Genomic DNA, 20,559 nt, shown 5'->3' with positions numbered 1-20,559 from the left:
CTTGCAAACTTGACACAGCAGCACAAGCCAGCAGGGCCTGGCAGAAAGGAGCAGCTCCCACTCACAGGATGTTTTCATACATTATTCTGCTGAGAACACACAGGGGCTCAAGGAACCAGCTGACAGGCAAGCAAACTCAGCTTAACCTCTCTTTCCAAATTCCACCTTAACGTTTAATTCTTGGCTTCATTAAGAGCACAAAGTCTTTTGAAACTTGAATTTGGTTGACCAGATTTTTCATTAGTGGGATTTCCTACGAGCAAATGCCATGTGAAAGCAGACTTCACTTCAAGGAAGAATTTCACAAGCCTGTTAATTATTCTGCATGCAAATATGCAGAGGGGCAACAATCCCTTGGGTCATCTCCCCAGCAGCCTGTTACTAGAAGAACATGCACTTTTGGGGAATGTTAAGAATGTTTTTTTTGGGGGGAAAAGTGTTGGTGCAATTGCTGTGTTTGTTCAAGAACAGCAAAGGCTGTGCCCTACCATGTCTGCTTGGGGGAGTAAATAAACCAAAAAGTATCTGGAGCTGTTGGGATATTTTCTAAAGAAAAACAAGTTTGATTAAACTACAGAACAAACAGTTATAAAACTGAGAAATGAATCAACTGTTCTCACTACACTAAAATGTAAAGCACTCATGAAATAACTGTTGGTATTCAGTCTCATCCATGTATATTTTTAATTTCCTCAAAAACTTTCAGTAAGGATACTGCATTCAGATTTTTTTTTCTTTTTTTTTTTTAAATCATTAAAGTTATACTAATGGAAATTTTAAAGAATACTCAGATATAAAGAGAATATAAAGAATATATATATATATATATATATATATATATATTCTTTATAAAGATATAAAGAATATAAAGAATACTCAGTATAAAGATTACTTTCTCCAACATAATCATGTCACTAGGAGTGCAGATTTGAATAATTCTTTAAAAAGCAACTCTGTGTAACTGCACCTGTAGAGGATTTAGGACTTCAAACTATAAGAGTATGTTTAAAGAAGTGTGGTTCTCTAATGTAGGAAAGGTTGTAAGCTGTATTTATAAGCTCTGCCCTCTGGAGAAATCCTGTGCTTCATTGGGATATACATGGGTTGAGGTCCCCATCAAGTAATCTATGCACATAAATAGAAAGCTCTGCTCAGAATCTTACAATTTGGGGGAAAACTGAAACCTGCAACTAGGCTTCCCAAGCCCAAAGTTTATCATTGTTGCTAAATCATCTTTCTTTTTTACTAACTAAACTTCTTGAAGTCACTTTATTTTTCTAGTTTTAGTATAAAAATTTCAAAAATGGAATACAGCTCCTTGAGATATAAGACTTAGAAGAGAAATAGCTGTCTCTCAAAAAAGGGAAGTGAGGCTAGCATGGAATAAACCTTTTGTTTATTTTTTTCTGGATTTTAGGACTTGGTAGAAACATGCCCCAAGTGAATTACCCTGTTATTGTAAGGTAATGCAGCTAATGCTGCAAACCTGATTGGACATGAGTACAATCAATAGAGAGAAGCAGAAGCAGCAGCCAGATTTCTGGAATAAATGAATTCTTGCAAACTACTTGCTCAGCTGCTCCATCAATGACAAAACTCCCATCGATTTCAGTGGGAAGTAGGACCAGGCCCTGATTTCTGACACTGCTGATACCACTGGTCTGTTATATAACAGGTGATATGCAATTAACTGGAATTTAAGCTATATATATTTTTTAAAATAAGCCTGTTTCTTTGTCCCCAAACTTCCATCGTCCCCTGCCCTATAATTAATCATCTCTATTATTAATCTTTCCCAAAACTGTAAAGCAACAGAGCAAAATGGCAGTGCCAGCACTGCAGTTCAGACCTCACAGCCCTCATTAATAAACTTAATATGGGCATTGGAATATTTCAGGAGTGTAGTAAGTTACAGACTAAGGGCTTTCCTTTGGGTGCAATTTTATGTTCCTGCTTCACACAAAAGTAATGTGTTTATTCCAGGATCTTTGTCTTTGTGAAAGTAAAAAAGAGAAATTAAACTCCCAATTACTGAACTGGCTTAGTGTAAAGATCAAGTCCCTCACCTTACAGGTCAAGGATCCTTGGAGCTGGAGAAATCCTGACTTGTGCCTGAAACTGCTCCTTCCACAGAAGCAGGAGGAAAACACAGACCACAGCTGTGGGCTGAACAGCCACTTACCTTGTGGACATAACTATCTAGAGGAATAAATGAGTGTAAACCTAGAACAAATCAAGTTTCTCTTGCTTTCTATCACTGCCAATGAAAACAAGTCCAGCCTGTGACTGCTTGCACATAGTGTTGTAAGCAGAGTGGCAGATTTGTGTGAAGGAGAGTGTAAAAGAAGAAAAATTGTTACTCTACCTGCCCAGCCGATGACTAACTGAATAAGGAGGGGTTGATGTAAAGCCATGTTATTTTCTCAAGAGAGACAGAAACCCCAGAGAGAAGCTCCAAGTCACACACAGCTCAGAACTGAGCTTCAGAACAAGTCCTGAAAGCACTCTCCTCCCACTCATAACCTCCCTCTGGCTGATGAAAAAGCACCTCCGTGGCAGCCGTAGAAATCCACCCCCTGGAAGATCAAAGATAATTCACTTTTTAGCTGTCCAACACAATGCAGTGACCAGAACAACCCTGGAGCTAAGATGGGGCTCCCAAGGAACAGGGTGCAGGGGGAAGCAGCAGTGAACAAGGGAACAGAGCACTGAGGGACGACCAGGGTGTTGGAGGAAGAGAAGAAGACTTTCCTTAGTGACCAGTCTTGTGTGATCAAGTGAATTTTCACGAAAATTTATTTAATATTATTGTGTCAAATGCTGCAGATGATTAAAAACAAAGCAAACAGACAAACAATCAAACAACAAAACAAAAAATCAAACCGAAACCCACAATAAAACAAAACAAAGTCCAGCAAAGCAAACAAAAAATCCTTAGGCCACACATTTCAAAATAGCTCTGTGTCAGAAAATCTGTTTCCAAGTCTTTGGCAAAATCCCCATCAAATTCCTTAGAAGCTGAATTTGGCTAAAGATGAGAAATTCTGAGAATCTTTTGACATTCATTGAAAGATTTTTAGAGATACCCAACACTAGAAATTTAAATTTTGGTGCTCATTTTAATGCCATTTGACATTTCCCTCTTTTTTTTTTTAATTGTTTTTTCTCTTTTAAAACTATCAGATCTTGCTAGGAAAAAAATCAGCTGGAGGCAATGTGAATGTGGAGTAAATGGGGTACAAAAACTGAGGCAAATAACATGCTTTGTACTGTCCCTGGGGCACAAGAAGATGTGTCCAGCAGTGTTTGGATTAAAAATAACATTTTGAAGCAATATGAATAACCCAAACACATCAAAATGCAGTTACTTTAATCCACAGTTTTAACGGTTTTATTTCATTCAATTAAACCATGATGTCTCTAGTCCATTACCTAGTTAATAATGTGAATTAGAGAATGCCAGTTAACACTGGTGCTTGAAATTTCTCCAGAAGTGTCCAGCACCCCTTTGTCAGGAAAGTGATGTTGCTTGCATGGAGAGATTCAGCAATGGTCTGACATGTGTTTATCACATCATGGGGCAGTTTTTGATTCTTTTCTTTCCCGCCCTCTGCCCCTAGAAAAGGACCAAGTCTAAAAGTAATTTGACTGTTTCAGAAAAAAAAAAAACATCCTTAAGGATTAAGCATGATCAGGCAATACTCTTAAAAACACATCTGGTTTGGTCTAGACAAACCAATACTCTGTTTAAGGCTTTGCTAAATGCTGTTCACTGCCTTTCCTCCAACACACACTGATTTTTTGCAATATGCTGGAAAGGTTTAGCTCCAGAACAGGTGTTTTCTTTCAGAGGGTTTGTCAACGGCCTTATCTACCCTCTCACCCTGAAAGGAAAACCATAAAAATCTAATGGGATTGGAGTACGTAAAAAGTACAGTTGTGAGAACTCAGGCTACCTGAATAGAGTATCTACATGAAAATAATGGAGATGGAAGGAATTTCTACACAGCTACACTTGATCATTTGGGGGTTTCTGAGCTTCTGGAACTTCACTCTTAGTTACACTAGAAAACAGATACTTTGTTTTTAATTTTTTTTTTTCCATGAATGAAAAACTTCTTTTGAGAAAAAAAATTACAATAGTGGTACACTTGAGTGTGTATAAACCGATTTTAATCTACTTTCTGCCATGATGGACAAAAGTAGTACCCTCCACTAGGGACAAGAGGATGCAAGAAGGGCTCGAAATAACACGGTCATGTGTGCAGGAAAGGGAAAAGAATTGAGACAAGAGCTTGAAAACCTTATGACAATCTTTGCCAGGCTGAATTTGTGCATTTTTCAAATTAAGTTTATTTCCTCAGACACCCTATTTACAAACTGTCTCCTCCTTTGTAATTATTATACCCTTAACACACAAACAGTTCCTTTGTCTTTATCATTTTCTTGAGCAGGGAAGAAATTGCAATGGCTCAGAGGTGTGGAAGGCACACATCTTTTCTGTTTGTTCATCTCTCCTGATGTTCCTCCTCTTTGAGCCTGAGAAGACATGGAGAAAATGGAGGAGGGATCAAAAAAAGAGAAGTTATCATTTATCTCCACCTCTTTGATTCTTTGAAACATGAGAGCAACATTAAAAATGGATCTATAACCTAGAGATTACCAGGAATTACGGAGAGTGGGTGTGAGTTTTCTCTCTATCATCCATCCTGAAGCTTTGTGAGAGTTCATGCTTCTTTGCCCCTTGTGTTCTGGTTCATGAAGTCTCCTCCCTGTGCTGTTTTCTCCACAGACTCTCATATCCACACACTCATTTTGCCCCCTGAACCGAAGCAATGACCCATTCCTTGTGATTAAATTAGCGTAAGTAATAAGATATCATAGAGCTGATTGATTTCCCCAGCAATAGTTATTAACCAGCTCAATTCAGAGGAAAGCAGAGCCATTATTCTAAACATTGATTCCTGGACAGGACTGCAGGAGAGGAGCGTGCTCAGATATATGGAATGTGCATGCAAACAAATCTCAATCCAAGCCCAGAAAAAGTGGGAGTTTCCAGTCCCAGCCCAAAATGCAGAATCAGGTTCCCCTTAGAAAACAAGAGATATGTTGGGTGATTAATGGGATTCTCTGCAACATGTGCTAAAGTTGCCACTATTATGAATTTGTTTCAAGGCAGCAGAGACTGAAATTTGTTTCAACAAGGCAGTAGCCATTGGGGATTTAGGATAACCAAACTGGGAGCTTCTCCTATTCCCTCATGGCTCTCTTTTCCAGGAACAAACACAGCTGGCACAGCTGCACCTCTCCCAGAGCCTTGGTTGGTCCAAGCACAAAGACTGAGAATACCAACTCACTATTCACAGACTTGCCCTCTCTTCCTCTGCACCCACTCCTCCAGCATTTTTTGTGACCCAAACCCTCCTGGACGTCCCTCCTCCTCCTTCAGCTTTATCTCTCAGCTGCTCTCTGCAGGATTTCATGCTGCACATCACCACAGTGCAGAGGGCTGGGGTCCAAATTCCCCATTTCACTCTAAACTAGCTGTGTTAGCTCTGCAAGTCAAGAAGCCTAAATTGCTCTGGAGTATTCAATGTCCCAAGATAAAAGAGAACCAAAGTACTCTGGAGGTTCCTGACTGTGCCCAGAGCATGGGCTCCCTGAGCCAGGATTTTGTTTTGTTCCACAGACCTATACAGATTTCTCTTCTGTGACACGATCTAGTAGTTTTTAAACCCATGTCAGCTTTACAGGATCTGTGGCATGTTGTGGCAAAGAACTGCGTAGCTTAAATCTATTTTTAACAACTGCTGTTTTGTTTTGACCTTTTTCAATAGTTTATCTCATTTGAAGCCCTCCTTGTAAGGCAGCTGGATCTTACTGTGTGGAGAGGAAAGGTAAGTATATTAAGTGACACAAAAATTACATGGTGTGGGTAACCTGAGGAAAGTAGACTGGTGTGTACTGCAGAAAAAAAACCTTGGTAGAAGTCAGAGGAAGTTCGTGGAGCCAGTGAATGAAGCAGTCATACATTCAAGCTATTAGAAACACTAAGTATCAACAAATAGCCCCACAGTAGTTCAATTTACTGCCATCAGTTTCAGTTCTGGTCCAAATAGCTCTCCCCTCTCCTGGAATTCAAAATGAGATGTATTACACTTTAAAGAATCTGTGTGAGTATATGTGTGCCTATGGGACTTTTTCAAGCCACTTATTTGTCTGAATGCCATTGATTTTTCTCCTAATTGTTATTCACTATGCTAATTTCCCTCACAAATCTCACATGCTATTGATCAAAAAGTAATAAACTCTCCAGCAAACAAAACAAGCATTATTGCAATGTTGGGAAAACATCATTTAATATCAATACCATATTTACAATTATCTTTAACCCAAATTTCACCCGCAATGCAATGCATAATCAAAATCAGAGGGCTATGGGCAAAAGGGTACCATTAAAGACTCCCACTAGAATATTTTCTAGTAGATTATAAGAAGAAAGGCTGAAACAGGACAATCTCAAACAGTTTAAGATACAGCAAATGCTAGAAATAAATGCTGCTGAATAAAGTATATTCTCCCTAGTCCATCTCCCTTCTTGTTTTGGAGACAATCACCATGAAGATAAAACTAAAGGAAAGGCAGCATCAGTATCTGGGCCAAAATATCAACCTATGGAGAATCAGGCCTCATTTAAACTGTGGTTTCTGCATTTCATTTTATTCTTTTGATAAGGACACACTGGATTCAATCCAGTTTGTAGCATGTCTGCTGATTTTCCTCCCATTGAGTGCTAATGGTAGTAGCAACAAAGGTAGGAATTTATGATCATTGCAGTCCTGAATCTTGTTCCAAACGTTATGATATCTCCCAAACTATCAGTTTTCCTTTTACCCCCATAATTTCTGAATTTTGCCTTTAATTTTCTTCATGTTAGTTTGAAAACTATTACTCCTTTTCTTCTCTACCATGCTTCCACAATGCAAACTCCAGGCAAGTTACTGCAAAGGCAAGGAACACAACCTGGTGTAAAGTAAGGACTGGGGAGAAGAGCAGGCCCTGGAGGGGATGAGAAAACCAACCCAATTTTTAAGTCAGATATTTATTTATCAAAACACAACACATTTAGGTCTTCTTTTGTTTTCTCTATCCCCAAAGTATTTCCTTGGTAGAAAATCGACAGTTCGTGTTTCAGCTCACTTTGTCCATTTGCGATGAGCTCAGATACAAACTTTACCCTGCACTGGCTGTAGTGAACTGGGTTTGGCTGCTGACTGCAGACAAAAAGGCATCACTGGAAGCAAACACAAAATAAATCTGAAAGGTTGGAGGGTAGGGCAGCTGGAGGAGAGCAAACACACACACTGGATGCCAGGAGCACAACACATAGTTGTGGGGACTTCAAAATCTGATTGAAATCCCACAAGGTATCTTTACTTGGCACGATGGCTCATCTTTAATTTCACCATGAGCATGGTGTTTCATATTTGGGTCTGCATCTTCCAAATTCATAGAGCTCATGTGTTCCAGCTCAATCCTACTCTGAGGGAATCTAAGGTTCCCTGTTATTTTCCTACAGTTTTCTCTCCCTGCCCTTTCTGGGGACTTAAAAATCTCTCCTTTACTAGTCCAAGCACACTCAGATTCAAGGATATTATTTCCAAGCTGCATATTTCCAAGAGCTACATGTCACAGAACGTGACGAACACAGAAATCTGTAGCGTGGGTGGATTTGTGAAAGAAGAGCTTTTGAGTGTGGCCTGCCATTCAACTCTGCACCTGGCAGAGAGGGAAAACAATCCCAGCGAGCCAACTCAAACAAAACAAAAAGCAGGAATGGAATCAGCAATCTCAGGGCAACTCTTGCCACAACCCTGCTAAAGTTTCACAAATCCCACGTTGCCTGCAGCTGGAGGAGCAGCCAGGTTTCTGTCACTAACCAAAGCCACCAGCATTTGTGTGGCTGGTCACCTCCAGAATGGGGATTATTGAGGTAATAATGGGCCAGCTCCCTCACTGGTGTAAAGTGGCATTGTGCCAATCACGACACATCAGCCAAGGATCCAGTCCACGATTTTTTGCATCTTAATAGGCAGACGTGGAATTATTTTGTCTCTGCAATTATTTCTGACTAATTCCTGCCATTATACCTCTTTGCATCCAGCACACCCCGGGGGGAAAGTAGATGATTTGTCTGGTGATATCAAGCTAAGTTGCCAATCAAAACAGGGGTTATTAATATAACACTGAAAAATGTATCTAATTAATGTAATAGTATTTGAAATCCACATTCTGCTCCACACACACCCACTTCAGTAGTATTTTGAAAATAAGTCAATTTTTGGAACAATCTGAAAACAGGGATATTAATAACATTCAGTAAATTGATGGCACACCCTTCCTTGGATGGCTATGTTCACTCCTCACTCCATTTCAAAACCAGATGTAGCGGAAATAAGCAGCTCAAGAATGGAGAAGGAAAGATTTTTTGTGATTCAGGGAAAGACTTCCATATGATATTGGTGAAAGGACTTGATTTAGTGAGAAGATCAGGAAGAGTGAACAGCAGAGAGCAGAGCACATGTGTTCTTTTTTACCCTTATAAAACAGAAACAAAGAAACAGCAGGTAAAGAGGAATGAAAACAAATTCAAATCCAACTTTAAAAAAAAATCTGTTTCCTGTTCAGCTCACAACCAAGTTATGGAGTTGATTGCTTCATATAAATTATCACTGATTTAAGTATTTATAAAGATCCAAAAAGGATTAGTCATTGACATTGATAATCAAAACAATAAGTAAAATAAAAACTTGAAAATATGGTTGGACAAATGCCAATTATTAACTGCCTGAGATAAAAATACCTCACTCGTGCAAAATGCAATTCCCTGGTTATAGGGTATCATGTAGGGTTTCTTCTGAAGTGTCCTGGCTGGCTACTGATGGAGGCAGGATATTGGATCAGAAGGCTGATGGATCCCATTTGCTGAAGCAACTCATAATTTCTTATTTGGTGATTCAGGGGGCAGTAGGTGAAGTACTGCAAGGGCGCCCATCAGGCATGAGGAGCATTCTGAGCAGAGATTACATAAGGAGTAGATACCTAAGAATAAAATGTTCATTTTTGGTTAAAAAAACAACGTTTCACATAATGGAGGAAGCTGAGGAATGTGTGTGCTGTGCTGCTGCTCCTCAAATTGTGTCAAGTCATCATCTTGACCAAAATTTGCTAGATACCAGTTCAATTTCTGAGCCTTCCTTAAGCAGGCACAGATTCTCAATATGAGATGTTATTCACTGAAACGTGGTCAAAACAGTTTGTGGTAACTTTTGTTGTAAACATTCATATTGTGTGTTCAGCCACCGAGGGTCACCCTCAGAGCTGTGCTGCTCAGAAAGGTTTCCATCACGCAGTCACACCAAAACACTTCCCTCTATCATTGACATGAGAGAACATTTCCTGAAATCCATAGAAGTCAAGGAAAGGGGACTTATTCACTTCTGACTATAAAACACTAAATTCTCCTGCACAAGGCCACTGAGAAATCACATTTCTTAAATTTCCCAGATCCTCTTGTCTTCCTTGCCTAGAAGGTGAAACATGTCCACAGTCACCCCTGGTACACAGTGTGAGGTTGTTTTTTCCTGCTGGACCAACTTATTCTATTTTTCCACTCCAAATTCAGTCCTCCTTGGTCAAAAGTTATCTTCAACATAGTTTAATAGCAAGAAACATTCTGCAAAGGCTGCACAGCATTATTTTGTTCTTAACATACTGGGAAATGAAGTGTGTGGGTTTTGGATTCTAGGATCCAGACCATCTGTTAAACCTATCAGAGGTTTGAATTCTAATTTGCTGTTGATTTAAAAATAGTCCCAGCATTACCCTGTCATTTTCTGCAAATTATATATTATTTAGTTTGCCATTTTTAAATATTATAGCATCGTCTTCTCTCTTCTCTTATGGTTTAATTTAGATTCCTTATCATCTGTACTGGTACCATTCTTCCCTCCCAGTAACAGATCCTTGCCTCTGTTCTATGCCAGGGATCCCACCTCACTACTTGCAAGCTGGCTCAGGAAATGATGCTAATGTTATAATCTGAACACAACTTTGTAAGAGCTGCAAGATGCCATCTCTGTATAAAAAGCAAAAACCAACAAAAATTCATTTATTCTGTTTATTTCATCAGTTTACCTATAGCTACCACACTAATAATGTCTTACAGTAACTTGTGTTACCACTTATATGACCAGCAATTAAGGCATCACTGCCACTGTATTAAACTGACAAGCTTCGGAAAAATTTTCCTAGAGAGTCACAATCTGCATTTTTCAGAGTAAAGATGAACCTCATTCTCATATGTAATCTTTACCAATGGATTCAGCACGTATCATCACAGACTCTGCCATGGCACTTCTCATGCCTTTTCAGTCCATCCCACAATGTTAAATATGACCTATTTTCTCAGACTATAAAATATAGGGCTCCAGTCTGTCTCTAATGAGGGTGCAAGAAGTTAGTCCTGCCCAATATAATCCTGGCTTTTTCTGCTGAAAGGTCCATCAGCTCAAGCCACAAAAACCTGATGGTTCAGTTGTACTGCAGTTTACCTGGAGGCTCCTTTGAGGTTCTTCAGAAATTCCTCTTGTTTGTATTACACACATCACAGGAATGGAAGTTACTGTTTTCAAGCTCTGTTTGCAGCAGGGTTCAACACAGACTCATCCCACAAGCAGGGGCAGAAACTGGAGGTGATTTAGGTTTAAGTAAAACCTGACTCCGCAGCTGCCCCTCGGCCCAGCTGAGTGAGGGATGGCACAGCAGGACTTTGTGAAGGTCAGGGCTTTTTACATTTCCTTGCTGTCCCCAGCCAGGGAAAGACAGACCCAAAGTCCACATTTGACAGTCTTTCTGAAAACAGTGGCATACACAGATATTTCATTGCCTGGCACATTCCTGCCCCCTCACTTCTGACTCCAGCTAGGAAACAGCACTTGGCACAAACGGGAGTATGTGCATGCTCTATTTTATTAATTATTTGTAAAACACACACGTCTAAAGCAGTGATTCTCAAACATGGCCAGTGTACAATAAATTTATTTCTCATTACTCAGTCGTATTTTGGTTTAGCTATCAAAACTGCAGCTGTCGTGGATTTGTGTGGCTGCAGATGCGGCCATATTAAAAATGAATTGTGTACAGTGGGTTACATACATGAATTCACAGACTGAGCAGGGTGGTGGACAGACAGCAGGTGAAAAAAAGGAAGAAAAAATAAAGAAATAGCAATTTGACAATTCTTGGGAGTTTCTTTAATGTGAAAGATGATTTGTTTTAATTGTTATCAATCCCAAACTAAGGCATCTTGGAGTTATTCTCCTGCATGTGTAGAGCCAGGTCTAGCTCTCAGGCACACTGTAACCAAAGTCAACATCCATGTAAAATTCACTATAAAGAACTGATCTACTGCAAACTCTAATCCTCAGGGTAGTTCTGTCCCTGACATCTAAGTTCTCCAATAAAGATGTCTAAAAATTCAGGGATAATCACCAATAATCAAAATAAAGGGATATTATTAGATGAAAAAGCAGCCCCAAACCCCTCCAGAACCAAAATAAAACACCTCCTCAAGTGTCAGTACCCCTAAAGGTTTGGAAAAAATTGACTCATGGGAGTTTATAATGGTTTATAATTCAAAAAACTTATCATCTCTTAAGAATTCTAGATCTTAATTCTTTCAAATTGCAACGATCAAGAGTCACAGTTTGGTCCTCTTTTCTAGGGCAGCCTTAGAAAGGACAAGTTTGTTATTACATGAAGTGTTTTGAGGATTACAACCAAAAACCATCATCTACTGACCCTAACACTGGGAATGCCAAAAATTTCTGCCACTGAGCCTGCTAGTCACAGAACCTCTGGACTGCAGCAAAGATTGGTGCATCTCCCAGAAATTCAAATTACCATATTTTTCCACATAATTTTAGATCTCCAGTTACAGATTTAGATCTCCACTTACTGATTCTCCAGCCACTCTGTCTTTCCATGTCATGGGAACACAAGGCAAGCTGACAGAAGTGCTTGTCCACATTTAATGAAGACGCATTTGGAGTCAGGACCAAGGCTTCTAGGAAATGTACAAGGAATTCAGCAGGGCTGCTCCCTACTGTTCTTCTGTGATCTCACACGACAAGATACATCTATGCTGACAAAGAAATTACCAGGGAGAAATCACCAATGAAACCGTTGTTTCACCCTGCCTTTTCCTCCAGGGAATTAAAGGCCAAGAAAGAAAACAGCAAACTGGAAGAACCCAAACAAGAACTGCACAGACAATGAGGGCAAGGAAAACAAGCCCCGTGGCAATGAAAAGGACGGGGCAGCAACTTTTGCAGAGATACAAACAGGGCTTTGCCAGCTTTTCTGAAGAGTTTTAATTCCCTCCATGGATCAGCTCAACCTTACAGCTGCTTCCAATACCTGACGTGCCAAATTCAGCTGCACACAGAAGGCTGGAGCCATGAAAGCCCAGCTTGGCAGGGTATTTCTGATGAATGCAATGCCCAGGGGGCTCAGCCCTGTCCCCCCGAGCTGCAGTGAGCTCCAGCAGCCGCCCCCAACCTCATTCCTGGGCTGGCATTTGCCCCAAGTCAGAGGCAGACACAAGAGGGCTGTGGCAACACACAGTGGTGGCCTCCAGCAGATTCTTTAAACCATAAGTGTACATTAAGACTTTCTTTTGGCCAGACTCTCCTTTGGGTGGTTTATTTTTACTACTTTTTAATTACTCTAATTGAAGGGGGAGTATTTCCCTACATTTGTGCCATTCGGCCGCTTCACCTCCTCCCACCCGCTGTTCCCTTTGAGTCTGTGCCTGCAAACACCACTGTTAGTCATATTTCTGTGCTAGGGTGAAGCCTGCTAGGGCCTTCCCCCTCCCTTAATTCTGTTGGAAAATAGAGAACAGATGAATTTCATTAACTCCCTCAGCTTGTAGGTTGACACACCCTACCACTCGTAAACACAGGGATTAGCAAAGTCCTTCTAATAAACAGAGGAGCATAAAAAAGATCTGTCCACTATTTGTTTAAGGGATTTTGTGTTTACAAAGGAGAGGGGAGCATAGGGGAGCAAACCTGATGTTTAGCCCCGATGGAAGGAGAGAGAATAGCTCAGAGTAAGGAGAAAAGCTTTCCTCACACACATTCAGATTTTAAGGCAGTCACCTCCACATAGAGGCTGAAACCATGGCACCTTCACAATCCTTCACAAACTCTTGAAAAGACTGATCTAGAGCATTATTTTTTGGCTGGAAACTACAGCTAAAACCCAGACCTGCACTGTAGTCTTGGTAGGTAATTAACTGGAACGATTTAATTGCTTTCTGTGGATGCATTCAGCTGAACAGCACAAAGCAGCACTGCCCATTCTGGCAGAAGGAAGGTGAGAGGCCTCTGAGCTCTGGGATCTGGTGGAAAGGAGCAGGTTCTGAGAGTAACTCAGGAAGCATTCAGCACCTGCTCCGTTAATGCAGAACAGGCTTCCAAATCCCCTGCAGATTTTTTGCTCAACATTTGAGATCCATTTTTCACATCCAGTTATTAATCTGCATAAACTGAATTCTTTGGTTTCTGCAGATCTGCCTGATTATTTAAGCCCCGAAATAAGAAGGCAGAAAATGAGAGAGAAAATGAAGATCTGATTCCCAGATGGATGCTAAAACAGGGAGGAAGGTGGGGGCACACAGGCTACGTCATTATAATTCAGGATATTTATTTCTTGTTGTGCAGCCTTACCAAATGAGAATTTGGATCAGAAGAGGCAGGGTAGTTTGGGATTTAGTAGTGATTTCTGTGAATGACCATAATTATTGCAAGTTCTCAACACTGAAGCCTCACATTTCAAGGTCTTCCCCATCCTGTTATTCAGAACAATTGGCCTGATTTTACATTTCAACTCTTAGAGGAAGAACCACACTTTAACAAATCTAACACTGCTGATATAATGGAATGCCTTTTATTTTTAATGTCATCAGGATGTGCTGTTATGGACATTCCCAAAAATAGTGAAAGTGAAGAAGTGCAAAACATAATCTGAGAGGTCAGTCTGTAAAAAGACACTTCTCTGCACAACCTCGGGTCCTTTTGGCCAGGAGAATAAAACATATAGTTTTTTGTGTACATCTGTCTTTTCACTAATGCCTTTTGAATTTTCATCCTTCCCTCCTCCCACCCCCCAATAAACAACTCTATTCCTCTTTTAAAAACGTTTTCATTTTCTGATAAGGAATCAGATCCTGAAAAGGTCAGAAGCAGTACCAGCAGATTAGTAGGTGCTTCCAGTGATTGCAACTGGGTTATGCAAAACACATCTCATTTCCTTTGAGCTCTCAAGCCAAGGTTTGAATACAGAGAGCGAGCAAATATAGCAGCACAGCTGCTTTAAGCTTCCTCCAGTCCTCACTCATGATGCACAAGTGGTGCTCCTGCACCAAACTGTGCTGCGATCAAAACCAGCTGATCCTGAGTTTATCAGGACGCTCCTGTTTAAATTGCACTTGAGCTTTTACATTTTCCCCTGGAATGTTTTACGGGGCCCTTGTAAATTGGATAAAATGCTGGAGCAGCTATAGCTAAGTGTTGCTAATGTGTCCCTGCACAATTTTTCCTGATGCTCTCCACTGCCTCGTGCGGTCCTTGGGGCTGCCTGCCTCTAGCTCTGCTCTAAAGGAATCATTTATCCTGTTCATTCCTTGTGGCTGTTGCTCAGAGATGGACACCTAAAACACTCTTCACATGCAGATCACAGAGCGCTTATCACTCATTAAGAGCAAATGACAGAAAAGAACTTAAATTGCAAAGCAAGGCAATTTAAATAATTCTTTAAGACTTGATTTAACACACTCAGCATCTCAAAACAACAATGTGGGCAGAATCCACTATTAGATTAATTCAATTTCTTTATCCTATCAGAGATACAGAAAAAGGTGGGTGTGAAGGCCTCACTAGCTAGATGACATATAAGGTTGAACACACACACTGGCTCACCTTGAGTAGTTTCAGGTCACCTACAGCCAGCTTAACTGATGGAAAATATGACAATTTTTAGTTCTGAGCTTTAGAAAGAGTGTGTTAACAACTACCTAGAAACTGTGAAGGAGTGTCTAAGATCAGTTTCCAGTCTCCTAACCCTGCCTGGCTGCCTGTGGACGCAGCACATTGTACTTCCAGCATGTGATGTGAGCCCATCCCTTCTGCAGAACAGGCTCAGGAGAGGTTTCCTACTGGCCTTGTGTCAAGGTCTGATCTGATGATCATGTGCCTCCAACAAAAAGCACCCACCATCTGCAGTGTGTCTAGGAGCAGGTGTTAACATCCAGTCAAACCATTGTGCTTGGAAACTCCTTGAGCAGCATCTGCAGAGAACCTTCTCATGGTTAAAACCCTCTTTAGCTCACAGGAGACTGCAGCAAGAAGGTCACCTGCCCAGAGCAGACTGGGGGGTTTTCTAATGGCAGCAGTGTATTCAAGGCTCTGTTGTGCTCCAGCAGCCACTAACAGGTCCTATTCACAGGAGCTGCTGTTGCAGCATGCAGTGAATGTGTCTCTGATACTCCATAACACTAAATGTGTCTGGTTCACCTGCCATGGCAGAGACAACAAGCAAAGCTGTTAAATTGCCCTCCTTGAACTTACAAACCTCTCCAAAGCAGCATCTCTGCACATGAGCAGCTTTGCTCCAGCTGAAACAGCTTTGCTTATCCATGTTAAGCCTGCTATGCAGGACACAATTTCCTTCTATTTTCTCCCCATAAAAAGTTAAATTATTAAAAAAAAAAAAAAAAGAAAAAAGAAAAGAGAAAAGAAACATTTTCTTGAGTGGTTCAGGTCACTCTGGATCAGTGAGGTTTAGCTTTAGTGTGTTGTGATGAAATATTAATACTGAGTCAGTGTGTTTATTTCTTCAAGCGTCTGGAGCCACTGACTGTTTATGCCTCAAGATTAGCAGGAAGTGTGCCCATGCATAGGAGCCCTGTACTTAGAAAGTCTGATATTTCAACATTTGAAGACTGTCCACAGCAAATCAGCTACACTGGATTGTGTGTCAGCTCTGCTGTGAGACAGAGAGTCGTTCCCAGGGGATTTCAATCCCATAACGAACCAACACATTGTCAGGTTAATAGCACTGCTAGCAAGGCAGGTCTCAGTCCCTTCATTTCTATTGCAAAATATTCAGACTTATCTGGAGCAAGCAAAATTAGGACACAGACTTACTAGCAGCAGCCAAGATGGTAAGGTAGTCCCAATTTATCCATCGTGACAGCAAATACCCTCTGGTCAGGTATAGCTTGCTTTGTGTTTCAGCATCTAAGACACTACCTGTTCAAAAGAGAGAAAGCCAGTTCTCCAAGTTTTGAGGAAATAAATGAACTCATCCTATGGTAAATGGACACAGTTTGGCAGGTTATAAAAGCTTCCCTCAGTGCCTGCTGTAAGACACAGCAGCAGCAGCAGCCGCTGGGAGAGGTGGGGCCGGGAGAATTGTTTGCACAGAAGGCCGGGACAGGAGGGCTGAACGAGTGCCAGGAAATCTATAGGCTCCCTCAAAGCCAGCACCACTTCACTCCATAAACACGAGGAGCAGGAAGCCACTTGCCTTTCCCATTTGAAAGGTTAGAAGGGTCCTAAAGGAAGGGCAAGCGTAGGAGCAAAGGCAAACGTAGAGGAAAAAGGATACTGCAACGTCCTGCCCCAGTTTCACCGTGTGGCTGGGGGCAGATCCACTTCCCTTGTTCCTACAACAAGTGGAAACAGGATTTGTGTTTTGGCTGAGAGTCTCTCTTGTGTCATTTACATGGGGCCATCTCAGAATTAGTCTTTTTAGGTGGGTGTTTCTCTAAATGGATGAGTCACAAAACCAAGGTCCTGGCCCCACAGCAGTAGTACTCAGTCTAGATTTCCTTGCTGTAGTTTTCAGTCTGGCACTGACAATTAGTGCCAAAGCAGCTGGAGCTGCTCGAAAGGAAATGCAAGTGACTGGACCAATTTGCCTTTGCTGCACAGGAGGAAATCCAGCACAGTGCATTACTTATTATGCCAAACAATTTTCCTGCAAACAGTAGGCCAGGATGTCTTTCTGAGAGGAATATAAAACATGAGCATGGTGAGAGGAGCTCCCAGACATGAGACATTCCTCTTATGGCACACAAGGAATGCCTGCATGTGCAGGTACTGGCTGGGGATGCTGCTGAGGCTCACCTGACAGCGACAGGGTGTCACCAAGGGGACAGAGGAAAGTCAGCTCTGGCTGTCATGGCAGGGACATGCAGATGAGCTTTCAGAGGAAGGCTCAGAGCAGCAAAATCAGGCTGTTTGCTCCCATGTCTGTGCTCATGTTTGACATTCAAGCCTGACGTGAACATGGGGTTCCAACCGGCTGAGCTCATGTCTAGTGGATTATTGCTGATGTTACACAGCAGTTTCCTAAAACACTTGATGATGATTCAATACTCCACCAACTGCTATCTAGTCTATAGACACAGTTCTGTAGAGGATTTTTAATTCTAGTCCAATTATGTAAGAAAAAAACTAATGAGCATGATTAAAAAATTGATCATCTCTAGTACAAGAAAGCCATAAGTCAATAAATATTCCTTTCTAAAGAAAGGTGCCAACTTCAGAGACATTATACACACCTCAGTGTCTATTAAACTAATTTATACCTGTAGTATACAGCTGTGTAAAACTGAGAGCAAACAGAGATGCTGCTGGGATCCTACAGAACTGCAATCATTAAGACAACAGTGTGGTGTTCAGAATGGGGGCTGGTTCTGCCCTTTCTAGAATTCTTTTACCTACCTGAAAAAGAGGACTGAGCCTAATATTTAGGCCTCTTTCAGTTCCCCTCCAAAAGTAGAGATATGTATGTAGACAGTCATCCAAAGAGATTATCTCTGCTTGACATAAACATTGGCAGTGGAAGTAGTGAGACGCAGGCACAAAGAGGAAAAAATAAATTAGATAAGTCATAATAGTACTACAATAAAACTATAAACCAGGAGACTGCTCCAGGCATTTGACATGCATCTTGGCACTTTTAATGAGGGAAAACAAAAGACTCAGCGGCATCCTCAAGAGCCTGTGTGTGTGTGAGAGAGGCTGAGCAGGCGGGCGGGCTCACAGGGGAGGGGGATGCAGGGGAGGGGGATGCAGGGCAGGGAGATGCAGGGGAGGGGGATACAGGGGAGGGGGGTGCAGGGGAGGGGGATGCTGCTCACTGAGGCCCATCAGGTAGCTGTAAATCTGCCCCGGCGGGCGCTCCCCGCCTTGCTCCTCACGCTACATTAGGCTCGCTGAACTCCCTCTGGTTTATGGAGGGCTGTGGTGCTAAATGAGCTAGAACAAGAGCTGTGCTATCAGGGGATCTGGTGGCTGTCTCCACCAGGCAGCTCCTCTAAGTGAGGCTTTCTCCATTCCTCTCTTTCTGTGCCAGGAGAAAAGTCAAATGCCCACACCCCCCAAATAGCTGTGCGAGTGATTCGTGCACACCCCAAGTTTCTGGGCCTGCATTTGGCATTCCGGGCTCCAGGAAAAGTGTTATTTGTCTCAGCTGTCACTAAAACGCAGTTTTGTGACTTGTCTCAATTTGTTAGCCTACGTTTTGTAGAGAAGCAGGGCATCTGCAATTTCTTACCAAACCCTGGCACTTTTGGATGGACAGGTCACATGGCAGCATTCTTTTGGAAAAGCAGAAAGACATGCAATCCTACCTTAAACACATGGCTGGAGCACAGGCCTAAGCTGCTTCTTCCCTCTGGCATCCTCAGCTCCTTCTAGAACCAGTTTTCATCTTTTCCCTCACTGTTCTTCAGTTGCCTCCTGACCTTTTAGTATTTCAAATTCATTCATTTTTTATTTTCTTTAACTAAAAGTCATAATTCAGTCATTGCTGTATTATTTTCATGCCTTAAAAGACCAAGAACAAGTTTTGCACCAGTGCGTGGGCCATGCAGGAATATTGGTGGGCAAAAATCCAAAACCAAATCATTTGCCAGACATTCATAACATTTCAAAACATGTTTTCATGTCACACAGGGGCAAAAATTTAAAATGTTTTAATGGAAATATAAGAAATGAGATGGGATGTTAGAGTAAACCAGCACTCTGTACGTTTTTAATGTACTGAACATGGTTTCAAGTTTCTTCTGGAAACTAAAAATGCAGCTTCAACCTTTGATTTTCAGAGCACTCCATTGTGGGACTCTAATTCGTCTGATAGCTTCTCAATTCTGAGCAATATTATGAAAACACTTTAACAACCACACCACTGTCTGTATTAGGAACAGGTATCTGCACTGACAAAACCACACACAAAAAGAAAAACACTCTCTGAACTCGAGTTACAGGATGATCAACCTAGAACTACCACATCTCAGAGAATTCATTGTATTTTTGTCAAAATCTAGCCAATGCTTAGCTGTAGATGAAAAGCAAAGGGAAAGTTAGAAATTAGGAAAGAAAAAACATTTCCTTTTATGACCATTGTCTCCAATATCTTGAGTGTCAGATGCAGTTCTGGTTGCTTCAGCAGAACTGCAAAAAGTACATCAGACAAAGAAAAAGGCCCAGTGATATCCAGGAAGGACTGGACAGACAAAACAGACTCCTGGAAAAGAGGGATGACTAAGGAGGGATTACAATAGAGGTCAGCAACATCAGAGATCAGTAAGAACTACAATTCCATCAATTATATTGGACAGTTATTAGGAAACACTCATTCAGTGGTTCTAATCCTGGAAGAACTCGATTATCCAATAAAACAGAGGGTTTCAAGCTGCAAAAGAAAGGATGTTTTCATCCAGTACGTTTTCAAACTGCTCCCAATGGATGTTCTCAGTCCAAAAAATATATGAGCGCTTAAAAAATATAAGGAATTGAGAGTTTCACAGGGGTAGGTGGACCCACATGAAGAGCAGCAAGTATTTTCTGGGAGTCTGGGGTACTCTGCAGTGAGAAAACCTGCCCGTGTTGCTGGAAAGGAAGCACCTGCCTTGTATGTCACATGGTTTTGAGCAAAGCTTGGTGTGATTGCAGGACCAGGTAACCAGACACACCCAGACTGCCTGTCCCCCCTCCCCAGCACAGCCAGGCACCCTCAGGGGGAAGTCAGGCCACCATGAGACACCTGAACTCCAGCTGGTCATGGAGGTTTTTGCTTGTCACCTGCTGCCCTTCCCACTTCACCTGAGAATGCCCTGACCTTGCTCAGCACAACTTCTGGGGATGGACTTCAATGGACACATATGGCTTTGTACCCAGAAAGGCAAATGGCTAACCAGCAACACCTCCATAGCAGTCTTTTAGCACAAAAATGTGTGTCTGTACATATGTATGTGTGTGTGTGTGTGTGTGTATGGATCTGGATTCACAATTTCAAGACTAAAAAAATAGTGTAAATCTTTACTCTATCTACCCTGACTCTGAAATTAACCCAATTTTGTTGATTCTGTGAAAGAAAACTTTATATAACTGTTATCCTAATATCCTGTAAAGTTTTTTT

Source organism: Onychostruthus taczanowskii, unplaced genomic scaffold (genome assembly GCF_017590055.1).
Source record: "Onychostruthus taczanowskii isolate IOZ18803 unplaced genomic scaffold, ASM1759005v1 scaffold60, whole genome shotgun sequence".
Classification (NCBI taxonomy): Eukaryota; Metazoa; Chordata; class Aves; order Passeriformes; family Passeridae; genus Onychostruthus; species Onychostruthus taczanowskii.
The sequence above is the reverse complement of the archived record's forward strand: the minus strand, read 5'-3'. Positions refer to the sequence as shown.